Below are 15,910 nucleotides of genomic sequence, written 5' to 3'. Positions count from 1 at the left end.
ATAGATAACCTTCAGGATCTATCTACCTCCTATGTAACGAAAAGATACAGGGCTGCGGTGTTTTGTTTTGTTTTGTTTTGTTTTTTGATGGAGATGGATTTATTTGGCCCAGAATTCCAGGTTTCAATGCATCACTGTGGGAACTCAGGCAAGTGGAGACTTGAAGCAGTCAGCCACACCTCATGAGTGAAGAGCGGGAAAGAATGAGTGTTCACGGGCTTGTGCTCAGATCACCTCCTTCTTCTTTACTTATCTAAAAGCAACACTTTTATTAATCTGTAATGTTAGTTATCTCCCCAGCTGGTCCTCTGCCTGGTCCTCTCCTCACCTAAGCCTCCTTTCCCACAATTTCCTCTTTATCTTCCTCCCCACTAGAGGCCTTTTGACAGTCTCCTATCTGCTCCAGGCACTCCAGGTTAAACACACGGATCTAAAGATGTGATGCTAGAAGCCATGTGAGTGAAAACAGGCGATGTTTGGATTTCCAAGTCTGGTTTCGCTCACTCAGCATAATGGCATCCTGTTCAATTCATTTACCTCCAAATTTCATTTTTTTTCTTCACAGCTAATGATATTCCATTGTGGAAAAGTACCACCTTCTATTTGTTTGTTTGTTTGTTTTTTTGTTGTTTTTTTTTTTGAGACTGGGTTTCTCTGTGTAGCCTTGGCTGTCCTAGACTCACCTTGTAGACGAGGCTGGCCTCGAACTCGCAGCGATCTGCCTGCCTCTGCCTCCTGAGTGCTGGAATTAAAGGCGTGCACCACCACGCCTGGCTCCCTTTTTTGTTTTTTTAATCCATTCTTATAGACTGTTTCTATGTTACGCATTATGTGTGAAGAAGTGAGGCCTGGAACAGCAGCTGGTGTGAAGGCACCGGAGGAAGGTGCGCGATCCCCACTTCCCCCCGAAAAGAGGGCCATCGATGGGCCCTGCCTAGTCCTGCCTCCCTGTTTTGAGAGCTGGCAGTGCGTCTTTTCCTTCTATCTCTTACTTCTGGGTTTATGTCATAGCATGGGACTGAAGCCTTCTGCCCAAGGCCCCTCCTCGGATTTGGTAGAAGGCCCTTAACCCTCCTCCCGGACCCTGACAGTTGGCTTAGATGTTGGCAATAACCCCCTATATTTTTTTCCTCTTTAAAACAGAGCAAAATGACACAAAGCAAAAATAGTTATGCACCAACCAGTTAAAGGCCACTAGGGCAGTCAGTCTCCAGGTTCTCTGAAATTTGCAGGCAAGCTTGCACCTAGGTCCACAGCACATTTGTTTGCATTTGCTATATGTGGTGCCAGCTTAGGATCTTTCCCTTGTATACCTTACATTAAAACAACAACAACAACAACAACAACAACAACAACAACAACAGCGAGGCTATTTGTGAATTCTCAAATGCACCATGCTTGCTGATTTTTTTATTTCTTTGTGTGTGAAGGGGCTCAGCACCAGCTGCTCTTTCAGGGGACCTGGGTTCAATTCCCAGCACCTGCGTGGCAGGTTACGTCTGTCTGTAACCCTAGGTGCAGGGGATCTGGCACTCTTGCATGCACATGCACGCAGGCAAAACACCAATGCACATAGAAACACCACAAAATTGCGTGACGTGCCCTGCCCAGCTTGAATGGTTTGCAAACCCTGAGCTCTTCCAAGTGCAGGCTGAAGCACACTTGCCTATATATACAGTTATTTTCTTGCCTAACTAGAGGCAAGAGGCCCCTCCTCCTTGACCCCAGTGTGTCACACAGCAGCTGTGTCTGCTTAGAGTCTTGTTTCTCCACTTGTGAATAATTTCAGGTCAAAATAATGCAAACTGTTTTGTTTTCTGTTCTCTTTTGAGTACCTAGAAGAGTTGGCTTTGTCGAGCGTTAAGAAGCAACCATGGAAGTGTTGTGGACCAGCAGAAACTCGATCATCCACAGCAATGGTGGCAGCCCCCTTTAATCCCAGTACTTGGGAGGCCAAGGCAGGCAATCTGTGAATTCAAGGCCAGCCTAATCTACAGAGTGAGTTCCAGGACAGCCAGGGCTATGCAGAGAAACCCTGTCTCAAAACAAACAAACAAACAAACACAACACAAAAGCAACTTCCAAAACCATACAAAATTGCTTTGTTCTAGCTATCTTCTCATTATAGAGTTGAAAACAAAAGAGAATAAGTGAAAGGAAAAGTTGGGTAATTTGTTTCTCTAATTGCAACTTTCTTATCAAGTGCCTAATGTCTTTGTGGGCCCCACTCTCCGTGTCTTGAATCCAGCTGGATAGTCACTGGTTACCTGGTAACAGTTAGTCACTATTGCACCAGTGGACACATCTTACCCAACCGGCTTGTATTGTAGCCTGCGGGGTTCAGATGGGTGGCTTCATTGCTGTCTTTTTCCCTCAGGAAGCAAGGACAGCACCTTCCTCTCCTGTGAAAGCTAGGCAGCGGGGAGGATTCTCCTGGTCAGTTTGAGATTAAAATTTCTTTAGGCCCTGCAGACAAATTGTGTGATGTCTTCCTCTATAGGGTCTTTGTGACTGAAACGGAAGTGTAAGTTAGAAGTGAATGACGAACCTATCTGTTTCTAGAACGTGCTGCGAGTCACTAAAGTGAGGTAGGGCCACAGAGAGTTGATTTGTTGCTACAGAGATGTTTTGTGCACTGAGGTTGGGATTTGAATATGCATGGTACCCTTATAGGCTTGCAAGTTGGCTGCTTCTTTTCCAGCTGCTGGTAATGTTCTGGGAGGGGGTAGAAGGTTGGAGGAAGTGACTCACTGAGGCTTGCTTGCCTTTGAAGGTTAGGACCGGTTCTCAGCACTGACCTCTCGGCTTCTGGGCGATAATGAGCTGAGCAGCTTCTCCTGCCACAAGCTCCTGTAGCTGTGACATTCCATCTCACTACAGACAGAAAGGACAGAAATCCCCCGAAACCATGATACAAATAAAGAATTCTCAGCTGGAGAGATGGCTCAGAGGTTAAGAGCACTGATTGCTCTTCCAGAGGTCCTGAGTTCAATTCCCAGCAACCACATGGTGGCTCACAACCATCTATATAATGTGATCTGATGCCCTGGAGGTGTACATGTAGGCAGAGCACTTTACAATAAATAAATAAATAAATAAATAAATAAATCTTTAAAAAAAAAAAATAAAGACTTCTCATTAAGCAGAATGTGCAAGTCCCCAGAGGTGTACATGCAGGCAGAGCACTGTATAATACATAAATAAATAAATAAATAAATAAATAATTAATTAAATCTTTTTTAAAAAAAGTAAAGAATTCTCTTTGAGTGCTCAAGTCCCCAGGCACAAAATTCCTACTCATGATGACTAAAGAGGAATTGTAACCTCAGACATTTAAATATTCTAGCAGCTTCTATCTAGATGGGCAGAAAGGCTCCACAGAGTGAGGGCATCAAGAGTTTTACTTGCTGCTTCTGGGTTTCATAAAGGAAGTTTCATCCTCTGCCACAAACAGGTGAGAGGAGAAAGCGAAAGGGGACATCTGTGACATGCTGGTAGTGTTGCTGAGGGAACAGAGAGGAAACCAAGGAAGCGGGGAGCAGGGCTGACCCCAGTCCCTGGCACCAGAAAATAAAAATAAAATTGTTAATAAGATAGAGCAAGGAGTAGAGAGATGGTTCACAGTTTAGGAGCACTGGTTGTCCTTCCAAAGGTCTTGAGTTCAATTCCCAGCAACCACATGGTGGCTCACAACCATCCATAAAGAGATCTGTCTGGTGTCCACTTTTGGCATGCAGGCAGAATACTGTATACATAATAAATTAATAAATCTTTAGAAAAAAAAGAGAGCAAAAGGATGTGGTGGAGGACTAAATCATGAGACAATTTTATGTCGTTGTTTAAGGAACAATTTATTGCTTAGTTCACTTGCAGGCATCTGATTTGCTTCCCAAGAGAAGCCTGCTCCTCAGAACCCACCTGGAAAGCTGGGTGTTCTTTTGCCTATTTGTGATCCCAGAGTCAGGGAGGCAGAGATAGTGTTAATCCCCAAAACCGCAAGACAAAGTCCAATTCTACAAAGCTGAGCCAGGATAATGGACGCCGGCCAGGGCCACCCCTGGCTTTCAAGGAAACTGTCATGAGTCACATTTTTGCAGAGGCTTAAACAGTCAAAATTTCCTGGCCATTCCTATTTCCCACCAGGTCCAATCAGGAGCAACCACGTGTCCTCGCTTATTTCCTGCCTGTGCATCTCCCGCCCACATCCAATCAAGGGCACCGGGGGCAAACAAACTTGTGTGAAAACTTGTGGCTGGCCTGTTTCTCGAGGACCCCCGCCCCCACCATTCCAGAAAGCCATCAATCAGCCTTTGGGCAAGTGGGGCTTCAGGTTAACGTTGGCTCCTATAATAGGATTCCTGGGATGCCTAGGCCGGCTCACCTGCCTGATATCCAGGCCAATGAGACCCTATCTCAAAAATCAAAGTGGAGCACTCCAGAGCTGAAGTTTGTCCCCTGGTCCCTGGTCTCCACACTTGCGTACAAGTACACATACCCACATAAACACAGGTGGGTGTCTTTTTTTTTTTTTTTGGCTTTTGGAGATAGGGTTTCTCTGTATAGCCCTGGCCATTCTGCAACTGGCTCTCTAGAGCAGGCTGGTCTTGAACTCACAGGGATCACCTGGCTCTGATCTCTCGCATGCTGGGATTCATCCAAACACCTGACTACTATTGTTAGCAGACAGGCAATTCAGATGGCCTGTCCTCAGAGGCCTAGCCACTGCCGCCAGGTGCTGACAGGTATGTGTAGCCCCCAATAAAAGGACCACCTGCCATCCCAGCTCTCTCTGTGTTCCTGCGTTCTCTCTCTGTCTCTGTGTCCCTTTCTGCCCTCATGGCTCGGCTCGCTCGCTTGCTGCCTCTCCGCTTCTCCCAGGCTCTCATTCCACCCTTCCCCCAATAAGCCTCCTTATCCCAGATCTGTTGCCCGGGCGTAACTCCTCAGGGGCACACCTTGTCATAGGCCTGCCCCGTTACCCGCTTGTCGCATCATTAAATTTCAGAACAGCTATCCCCAGTACGTGGCTCTTCTGAGGAAGGGCTACTTCTCCACACGCGCTACAAGCAGCATTGATGTAGCAAGGTTGGCTGGTGCCTTAGTCTTCACACTGGAGCAGTTCCAGTGCCTGCCCGCGGGAAGACCGGCTCATCATTGACGGGTGGGGCTTTGCACCTGGATTGCCATAGAGTCAAGCGAGCAGTGAGCAGTAAGCAGAGAGTTGTGGTGAGCCAGAGCCTCACAGAGGAGGGACCTCAGCGCCTGCCACCTGAGGTCGTGGATATGTATGAATAACTCAGGTGAAGTCCCTGAGACAAGAAGTCAGTCCGGCTGCTGCAGGCTTCCGGTATGCAGGAGTGAAAACGCTGAGGTACGGAGCCTCAGAAATTCCTGGTAGGCAGTGGGATGGATGCTTGGGGACCGAGGAGCCTCTTAGGCCTCACATGATACAGAAAGTCATGAACATACTGCGGGTTCCCCCAGCCCACATGGGTCTCCACTTAACCTGTCCTGCGTGGACCACCAACCTGAATTGCCCATGCAACTAGGATGAGGGCCATATTCCTGTTTCCCAGAGAGAAAACACTGGAACCCTGGGGGTCTCATCGTTTTCCTGATCTCAGGTGTTTTAGGGGAGTTTGGTGGATGCCATGCAGGAAAAACTCAGTCTGAATTGTCTCTGTCAGCTAAGTCTCTTTCACATTCTCTTTACCTTGTTATTTCAAGCAACCTATCTTATTTTGTTTTGAAATTTTTTCAGAAGAGAAATGAGGTTGTTTTGTGTGTGTGTGTGTGTGTGTGTGTGTATGTGTGTATGTGTGTGTGTTAGATTCTGTTGGCAACTAGATAATGCCATATTTAAACATGCATTAAAACTGCACTTAGGACAGTCTCCTTGTTCAGTTAAGGCAGCAACTGCAGGATTTTTGGGATTCTAGTGCCATCTGCTGGTCACCTTGATGTCTGCGGCCAAGACCCGCCTTTGCTATCTTCTAAAAGGCAACAGAAGACAACCAACCATAAACCCATCATTAGAAGCGCGCCCTCTAGTGTTCAGGTCTCGTCATTTTCCCATTTAATGGCATTTTCAAAGGTTCAGGATGCCGTTTGGGCAATTTACAATTAGAGGGCAAAAATAAAAATGTTTCGATCATATCGAAACTGCTAGCTAAATAAACTTTCACTATAAGAAAATATACTAGCTGAATAATAGAACTAAACTGATGGTGACAGCCTACTTTATGGATGTATCATTTTCTAGTGTTGTGTTGTTTTGCAACTTATTATTATTAAGAACTCTAGACTCAGGGGCTGGAAACATAGCTCAGCAGTTAAGAATGTGTACTGTTAAGAGTGGGAAGCGAGCCCAGCATAGCGGCACACACCTTTAATCCCAGCACTCAGGAGGCCAGTTAAGTTCAAGGCCAGCCTGGTCTACAAAGCAAATGCAGGACAGCCAGGGCTATACAAAGAAAAACCATTAAAAAAAAAAAAAGAATTTGGTTCCCACCTTCCCTGCTGGTCAGCTCACAACCACTTCTAACTCTAGCTGTAGGGGATCTGGCGCCCTCTTCTGGTCTCAAGGGGCACTGCATTTGTCATGATGCTCACCCACGAACATACACACACTTAAAATATAAATCTGGAGAAAGAAAAGAGCTCTGGAGTAATAAAGGGTTAAAACACAGACATTGCTCCCACTTTTGTTGTGTGTGGTGCAGGCTGCTTGACTTCTGTGCGCCCCAGCTTTCTTTGTTTAAAACGGGGAGAACTGTATCTATGCCACAGATTAAAGCGGTGCCAGAGGGGAAAGGCAGCACGTGGCCACGTGAGCTACCTGTTCTTATTAGTTGACTGCTAAAGTGAACAGAAAGTTGTCATTTAGGTCGTTCTGAGATGACGTTGATTTCTGGACCATCTCTTGTGGTTAAGAGAGAAAGCCGAGGAAGAGTGATTTGTTCAGATTCTAAAAGGATTCAGAGAAAAGATTCAGAAGAAGCAAGCCCAATGCCGGGCACCCGTTTTCTTCTCGAGACATTTGATGCTTGCTTGCTTTACTTATTTGTTTGTTTGTTTGTGTTTGGTTGGTTGGCTGTTTGACAGGGTCTCACTATGGCCTAGAGCTCCCTATGTAGACTAGGCTAGCCTCCAACTCACAGCAATCGGCCTGCCTCTGCCTCCAGGGTGCTGTTAATGAAAGTGTCCTCTACCACGCCCAGCCATCTGCGGGTTCTTAAGCAGCACAGAGGCAGAGAGGTGGGGAATTGAGCAAAAAATGGCCGACAGGCAGTGAATATGGATTTTGTGTGTAATGGACATTTCTGACTGCATACTCTGTCACCTTCCTAATCTATGAAGGTTAAAGCACAGGACCTCAGCAGGCTCAGCCGCTGCCCACTTGCTCAGCGGCTTCATGGACAGGTCATTAGTCTTGTGTTTGCTACCTTGAGTTTGTTTTACTAATTTTTAAAATATCAGAGTGGGTCCAGCAGAGGTGGCGCACATCTGTTTTAGTTAGGGTTTCATTGGTGTCAAGAGACGCCATGACCAAGGAAACTCTTATAAAATGTTATATAAAAAATGTTTAATTGGGGCTGGCTTACAGTTTCAGAGGTTCGTCCATTATCATCCTGGCGGGAGGCATGGCAGCATCTGGGCAGAGCTGGAGGTGCTGAGAGCTCTACATCTTGATCTGAAAGCAGTTAGGAGGAGGCTGGAATTCCACACTAGGTGGAGCTTGAGCATAGGAGACCTCAATCCCCCCCCCCACACACACCGTGACACACTTCCCCCAACAAGGCCACACCTACGCCCAGTGGTGCCACTTCCTAATAGTGCCACTCCCTGTGGGCCAAGCATTCACGCACGTGAGTCTATGGGGCCAAACCTATTCAAACCACCACAGAATCTTCAGTCCCAGCACTCAGCAGGCAGAGGCAGTCAGATCTCTGTGAGTTCAAGGCCAGCCTGGTCTACAGAGTGAGTTACAGAGAAACCCTGTCTTGGAAAATATCTCTCTCTCTCTCTCTCTCTCTCTCTCTCTCTCTCTCTCTCTCTCTCTCTCTCCCTACCTATCATCTATCTATTCCATATATTGTCCGGAGGACTTGTTCTTAAGTTACTAAACATTTGATGTTATTGTAAGTTGTGTTGAAAAAAAATGTACTTTTCATTTCCTTGCTGTGATATGTCCAATTGATTTTTACATATTTAGCTTGTGTCTGCTTTTTGTTTTTTAATAGTTTGTTTATTTTTTTTTAACTTTTATGTGCATTAGTGTGATTGTGACAGATCCCTTGGGACTGGAGTTACAGACAGGTGTGAGCTGCCATGTGGGTGCTGGGAATTGAACCTGGGTCCTTTGGAAGAGCAGACAGTGCTCTTAACCACTGAGCTATCTCTACAGCCCCTGTTTTTTGTTTTAATAAACTTTTTTTGTAGACTATTTCAGGCTCTTTCTGATGATCACTCACATAATCTATGTATGACAACGGCTTCTTTTCCAAGCTCAATACCTTCTATTGATTTTATTGATGCCTTGCATTGGGTGAGGCATTTGGTCTTAAGCTGCGTGTGAACTGTGATGCTAGATTTATTTGCCTTATTCCAGTCTTGGGGAAGCACACTCAATATCCCACATTAACTATGGTGTTAGCTGTAGATCTTTTGTGGCTGTTCCTCACGAGACAAAAATCATTTCCTTCAATGTCCAGCTTTGAAGCAACTTTGAAGTCCACCCATTTTTTTCTTCATTTGAATGTTTCTGTTTGTTTGTTTCAAGACATGGTTTCTCTTTGTAGCCCTGGCTGTCCTGAAACTTGCTCTATAGACCAGGCTGGCCTCAAACTCACAGAGATCCACCTGCCTCTGCCTCCTGAATGCTGGGATTAAAGGCGTGCGCCACCACTGCCTGCCTCCCATTATAACATTGTTAAATGTTGATAAGATCTGTAGTTAGGTCTTCTTTTCATTCTTTGCATTGATTTTTTTTTGTCTTTATTTATTTATTTTTTATGTCGTATGGGTGTTTTGCCTGTATGAATGTCTGTTTGCATGTGCACCACTTGTGTGCTTGGATCTCCCGGAACTGGTGACAGGCGGATGTAAGCCACTCTATGGGTGCTGGGAATCAAACATGAGCTCTCTGGAAGAGCAGCCAGTGCTCTTAAATGCTGAGCCATCTCCCCAGCCTCTTGCACTGATAATTTATTACCTAGTTTCTTGTGTCTTCTTTGGGGCTATGGTTAGCTGTAACTGTCACCTTGATGCAGCCTAGAGTTGTCTGAAAGGGGAGCTGAGGAATTGCTTAGATCAGGTTGTTGGGGGGTTGGGGGGGTGTCCTGATTGGTAATTGGTGTAGGAGGGTCTTGCACACTCTGAGTGGCAAAATTCCCTGCTCAGGTGCTCCTGAACTATATGAAAAGCTAGTTCAGGCTGGAGAGCTGGCTCAGAGGTTAAGAGCACTGGCTGTTCTTCCAAAGGTCTTGAGTTCAATTCCCAGCAACCACATGGTGGCTCACAACCATCTCAAATGTGATCAGATGTTCTCTTCTGGCACGTGGGTGTATATACAGACAGAGCACTGTTTACATAATAAATAAATAAATTAAAAAGAAAAAGAAAGAAAGAAAAACTAGCTTGCAGGCAGCATCCTCCATGGTTCCCGCTGCACCTTCTTCAGCTATAAATGAGCTCCTTGATCAGAGGTAACTCTGTCTTGAATAACGAGCAAACCACCTTCAAGTCCTGTCCATAAGTTCCTGCCTTCAGGTTCCTGCATTGACTTCCCTTAATGCTCTACCATGCTTGGCTCTTTTGTTGTTGTTGTTGTTGTTGTCAGATAATGCAGTTTGTTCCCTTTGAAGACCTGCTTTAGGACAGAGAGTATGGTCCTGGTGTTTCTGTGATGCTCATATGTGCATATGTCTTTATGGTTAGACCATGAGTGTACGTCTCCCTCACAGTGAGTCTCAATGACACCATTCACTTTGTTGACTGGCTGTCCCATAAAGAACCCACAGCCCTGTAAGTGTTGCGTCACTCTGTCACTTTGTCCCTTCTTAGTCAGTGACCATGTAACTATAATGTGCAACTTACAGATGTTATAATCTATGGGCTATGTTGTCCTAATTTGTCATAAGCATGTATGCACCCAAAAGGAAAAAAAAATGCTTTTAAAATGAATAGTTCGCCAAGATTTGTAACACTATTGTTCTTTATTCACAGTAGCCAAAGGTGCTAGGAAAATGGCTAACAAAGTTATAAATACACAAATATATACATACACAGGAATGATGGAATATTATTCAGTTTTGCTGTGCTGTGCTATCGACAAAACTTGAAGAGATGGTGGCGAGTAAAATCAGATGATGAGCAATGAGGAATCAACACGGTATGACTCCACTTGTCCGAGATAGCTAGATCTGCCATCTTGGGACAGACAGACTGTTGGAACAGCAGTTTCCGGTGCTCAGGGAGGTGAAGCAGCATTGGTGTTTAGTGGACATGGTCTGTTTCTAGAAGTTCCCTAAGAGGTTATGCACAGCCGGACTTTCCAGATGAGGCCAACAGAGGCTCCTGCTTCTCGGAGTGAAACTGTATCCCGGCTTTATTTCTTATTTCTTCTTTTACACACCTGGTACACAGACGTGTTCCAGGAAAAGTGAGTAAGTAAACAAACAGGCAGGGCATGAATCTGGGTTTATAGATGTCAAATCCAAGTCCTTGCAGACACTGTATTTGCTTTTTAAAGCCACAGAACCTCTATTGGGGCTGACCCCTCCATCCGGAGCTCAGATTCTTTATGCCAAGTCCTGGTTAGAGCCTGGTCAATAACTCCAGGGGTATTTTAAGTGCACTGAAATGCCATTGTCACCCCTGGACTTCCTGTCCATTTGTCTGCCCACTCTGTCTCTTCTAACTCTATCTGAGCCTTTTTTGTGTGTGTGTGATGATTTTTTTTGTTTCAATAGAAAAGTTTTGGGGGCGTAATCTTCTAAATCTGTGAAATGTCACATCCTTCGGGAAAGAGCTAGAAGTTTCCTGCCATGATCTCCGCCCTGCTGAACTCTGCCCCTGTCCTTCCTGAACTAGCTGGGGACGGAGGGAGCAGTGAGTTTCAGGGACAGCTCACTTTTAGAGGATGAAGGGTGGTGTCTCTCACCTGGGATGGTTTATAGTGGAAACAAAAAGGCAGTTTCTTTAGATCTTAAGTCCTTTTGAAGTTTAATGAAATGACCATGTTAATATTCCCGTGAACAAAGCCTTCATCTTAAAATGCTGCATTCCACAATACACACAGATCTTCCTTTTTTTTTTTTCCTTTTGCAAATTTGTTAACAATTCTCTTTTCTTCTTCTCTTTCTCTTTTCTTTTATTGACCTTCATCAGATTTCTATTTTATCCACCACAGACATCCTTTCATATTTAGACCAAATGACCAACGTTATGTATCTACAAAGGAGACAAAGAAGAAAACAATAGGAAAAGATTGTGGCTTAAGTTAATTCTGTTTTACTGAATAGCATAATAATGTAGGTTGTTGTTGTTGTTGTTGTTGTTTTCCAGTACCGGAAATGGATCCAAGACCTTCACATGATAACCATCATACTGCCACTGAGCTACGTCCCAGCCCATGCACAACGTTCACACGCATATATGTATTCATGTCTCATAACTAATTATTTTTTTCATATTTTATTTAATCTTTAATGTATGTGCATTGGTGTGAGGGTGTCAGATCTTAGAGTTACAGACAGTTGTGAGCTGCCATGTGGGTACTGGGAATTGAACCCCCGGGGTCCTTTGGAAGAGCAGGCAGTGCTCTTAACCACTGAGCCATCTCTCCAATCCCTCATAACTAATTATTAACATTGTCTTAGGCCAGAGACTTGACTGCCCCAAACAACCAAACCACTTGCTCTGTCCTGTGAAGAGCCATGTTCTCTCCCTAATCAACCTTCTCCTCTCTCCTCCTCTTCCTCTTCATCTCTCTCTCTCTCTCTCTCTCTCTCTCTCTCTCTCTTTAATTTTTTTCCCTTTACAGCAAGCAAGATAAGTATTCTTTATTTAGAAGGCATGGGGGTGGGGGTGGAGAGAGAGAGAGAGAGAGAGGAGTGGGGAGGGGAGGGGAGAGGACGGGAGGAAAGGCACAGGTAGGCCCAGTGCCTTTGGGAGTAACAGATGGTGGTTTCCTGAGTGTCAGTGAAGTTCATGTGATGATCTCCAGCAAGGAGGGTTGATGGGAACTGAGGGAGGCTTAGACTTAAATTCTGAAGAAGAGGAAAAGGTCACAGAAAGGCTGTAACATTTAAGAAACTTCTGCCTTCATTGTGATTTAGTAGTCACCTACAGTCTTCCCACAGAACAGAACCCAAGCCTGCTTAGGAGCATACGGTGAATCAAGACAAAAATAAGAACACAGATGGAGGCTAGTGAGGAGCTCAGGTGAGGCCAAGAGTGGGTTTGGTCCACACACACAACCCACGCTTCTGCCATCTGCGGGGCTCTCTGGAGTGGGGTGGGGTTCTAACCTGGCCCCAGCATTCTGGCAGACACGGTGAAAAGAGACAGATGGCCACTAATACAATCTGTATAAATTTACACCTCAGGGCATGGACCAAAGGTGTATATTTAGAAATAGCTTCTTGCGTTGTTCCGCTGTGTGTTCACGTCATTTAGACTACAGTTATTTTCTGTCTGCTCTCTCGACAGGGTCATGCCTGGCAGTCGTCCTTGGGTTTTTGGGTTTTGCTTTGTTTTGTTTTTCGAGACAGGGCCTCTTTGTGTAGCCTTGGCTGCCCTGGACTCGCTTTGTAGACCAGGCTGGCCTCGAACTCACAGCGATCCACCCTGGCAGTCATTCTTAAATGGCTCTTAAGGCAGCATCATGCTACACATTCTAGACAAGGCCTAGGAAAACCTTTTTTTTTTTTTTTTTTTTACAGAGGAATAAATGCTTAAAGGAAATAGCTTCCCTTGTTAGCAATCAGACGACCCAAGTGATATAGTGGAAAGAGGCCTTTGGGAATGGAGGATGGAAGCATATTTCCTGTAAGAGTTGAACAACACAGAATTTAAAATTCCAAACATGGGCCGGGCGTGGTAGTGCATGCCTTTAATCTCAGCACTTGGGAGGCAGAGACAGGTGGATCGCTGTGAGTTTGAGGCCAGCCTCATTTACAAAGTGACTCCAGGACAGCCAAGGATGCACAGAGAAACCCTGTCTCAAAAAAACCTTATATATATAAAATAAAAATAAAATTCCAAACATATATAGATACATTGAGGAGCCCATGAATTTCATTGTGTGTGTGTTATATATACATAATTTTTTTAATTTTTAATTTTATTTCATATACATGTAAGGTTTTGCAGTATAATGTAAGGTTGCTTCAAACTCATGGTTCTCCTGTCCATCTGAGGTCCATGAGATTTAGTAGTAATGACTATTTATCATCACAGTAATCTCAGATCTTTTTTTTTTTTTTTTTTTTTTTTTTTTTTTTGGTTTTTTGAGACAAGATTTCTCTGTGTAGCCTTGGCTGTCCTGGACTCGCTTTGTAGACCAGGCTGGCCTCGAACTCACAGTGATCCACCTGCCTCTGCCTCTCGAGTGCTGGGATTAAAGGCATGCGCCACCACGCCCGGCTAGAAATCTCAGATCTTAAAGAAACATGGTTCGGTGCGTTCATTGGCTGGGATGAACCTTGGTAAAGCCACTGGATTTTGTATGATTGAATATTGCCTGCTTGGGAACTTACTCTCTATAATTACTTAGTGAATGCTTCCAGGGGCCTATCTGCGGTTGTTAGTGCTGTTCTAATGTGCCTGTAAGTAAAGCAAATGAGATGCTACTTTTGTGTTTATCCCCTCTGTGTCTGTCCCAGAGAGTCAAAACATGAGGCACGCACGGGTTTTCCTGCAGTAATAGGAAGACAACAGAACTTATGGTACATGGTTTTGGCTGCTCTCGCTGACATTACTGTAATTAAAGTAGCTCAGAAGTGCAAAAGGTCACATGAGACATTTATGCGTAATCAACTAAAGCTGTTTGCAAAGGTACCATGTGTGCTTTATGACTCTGTCCACGTGTCACCTCAGAAGCCCAGTTATACCATCATTTCCTTTCATATTTCCATTATCGCTCATTATAAAGGAAGCATTTATTGCTAATGCCTTCCCCACCTACACTGGTAAGTGTGGACTTTTGTTTAGTACTTGTTTAGGAGTGAGAGGCTCACTTAGTCTTTTAAAATTTTTATTTCTCTCTCTCTCTCTCTCTCTCTCTCTCTCTCTCTCTTTCTCTCTCTCTCTCTCTGTGTGTGTGTGTGTGTGTGTGTGTGTGTGTGTGTGTGTGTGTGTGTGAGAGAGAGAGAGAGAGAGAGAGAGAGAGAGAGAGAGAGAGAGATCCTTTAGAACTGGAGTTACAGACAGTTGTGAGCTGCCATGTGGGTTCTAGGAATTGAACTCGGGTCCTTTGGAAGAGCTGCTGGTGCTCTTAACCTCTGAGTCATCTCTCCAGCCTTTTGGGTAGGATTTTACTCTCTGTAATTTCCCACTCTGATCAGCACTCCATGGTCTACAGCAGGTGGAAGGAGGCAAGACACCACAGAAGATGCTGTGCCTGGAAGTCCATTCTGGAACCTGGTGCCTTCACACAGCACAAGCTGCTCTCCTATTCGTGTCTTCTGGAGCTCATTGCTGCCTCTCCTTCAAGCTAAGCCCTGTCCAGCTGGATGGTTTTTCCCAAACAGCCTTCCACAAATCAGCTGTCCTTTCCCAGAGGAGGAAGATGGTAGATGCTGCTGCTTGTAAGGCCTGGAGCCACAGCTGACCTCTTACTAAGTCAGGAAATGTTATCTCTACCACAGGTCCAGTCCTGACGGTCACTAAGAAACCAACCAAGCTGGGAGCAAGCTTGCTTTCCTCATCTCAGGTTTCGTTAGAGCTGTGGGAGTAATGATGCTCCATTAAACAGGAGGTGAACATGGATTGTGCCTTGGTGGAGGATAAGAAGTAGCAAGTGGTTTGAAGTTACAGAGCATCTTTACATTTTGTGTCTCAGACTCGGGAATAGATGTCTCATGACTAAGCTGCAGTTTCTCCTGGGCACGATGCAGCCGGTTGGCTCTGCCTGGCCTGGGCTGTTGACACTGACAGGAAGGGAAGCACAGGCTACAACAGGAAGGCCTCCCCTGACGCCTCAGCAACTTTCTGGCCTCGCCATGGGCCAGGCCACAAGCTGCCAGATCACTGGGGAGTTTCCAGCCCTGCTTTGATTGCTCTTCCCTGGATGTCCCTCCTCCCAGAACGAAGTTAAGTTTTCCACATGATTGCATCAAGGTAAAAATTACACAGCACACCCCTAACGAGAAATGCCTAGCTAACCTACCAGCTCCCTGAAACTCACAGAACACTTGTTTGTGTTGAATTAGCAACTCAGGCTGGCATCACCCCCCCAACCCCCCAACACCAAAGCTGCTTTGGGTGACAGATACCAGACAGACAATTTCCAACTGTGAGAGAACAGAGAGATGAAACACAACTGAGTCCCAAGTAACAGTGCTTTTCTTTGAGGTGGAGTTGCCAAGGTTCTTATCCAGGGGCTGGTGCGAAAGAACTTCTCTCTCTCTCTCTCTCTCTCTCTCTCTCTCTCTCTCTCTCTCTCTCTCTCTCTCTCCTTCAGTTCTAGGCTAGTTTCTCATCATCCCCTGTCTCACCCTGGCCAGTCACTTCCCACTGGTGGGCTGCCATGGCATAAATTCAAGCCTCACTTTGCACCAGGTACTGTCGGGGCTTGGTCTGGTGCTCTGTATTCTGGTGCTAATTACTGGCTCCCAAGATCTAGTTGCACCCAGATGAGCACATTCTCATGTACACCTGTCCTGGTCGTGTAAACCTTGCCTAT

The sequence above is a fragment of the Acomys minous genome (assembly GCF_964271855.1).
Source record: "Acomys minous genome assembly, chromosome: 3".
NCBI lineage: Eukaryota > Metazoa > Chordata > Mammalia > Rodentia > Muridae > Acomys > Acomys minous.
The sequence above is the reverse complement of the archived record's forward strand: the minus strand, read 5'-3'. Positions refer to the sequence as shown.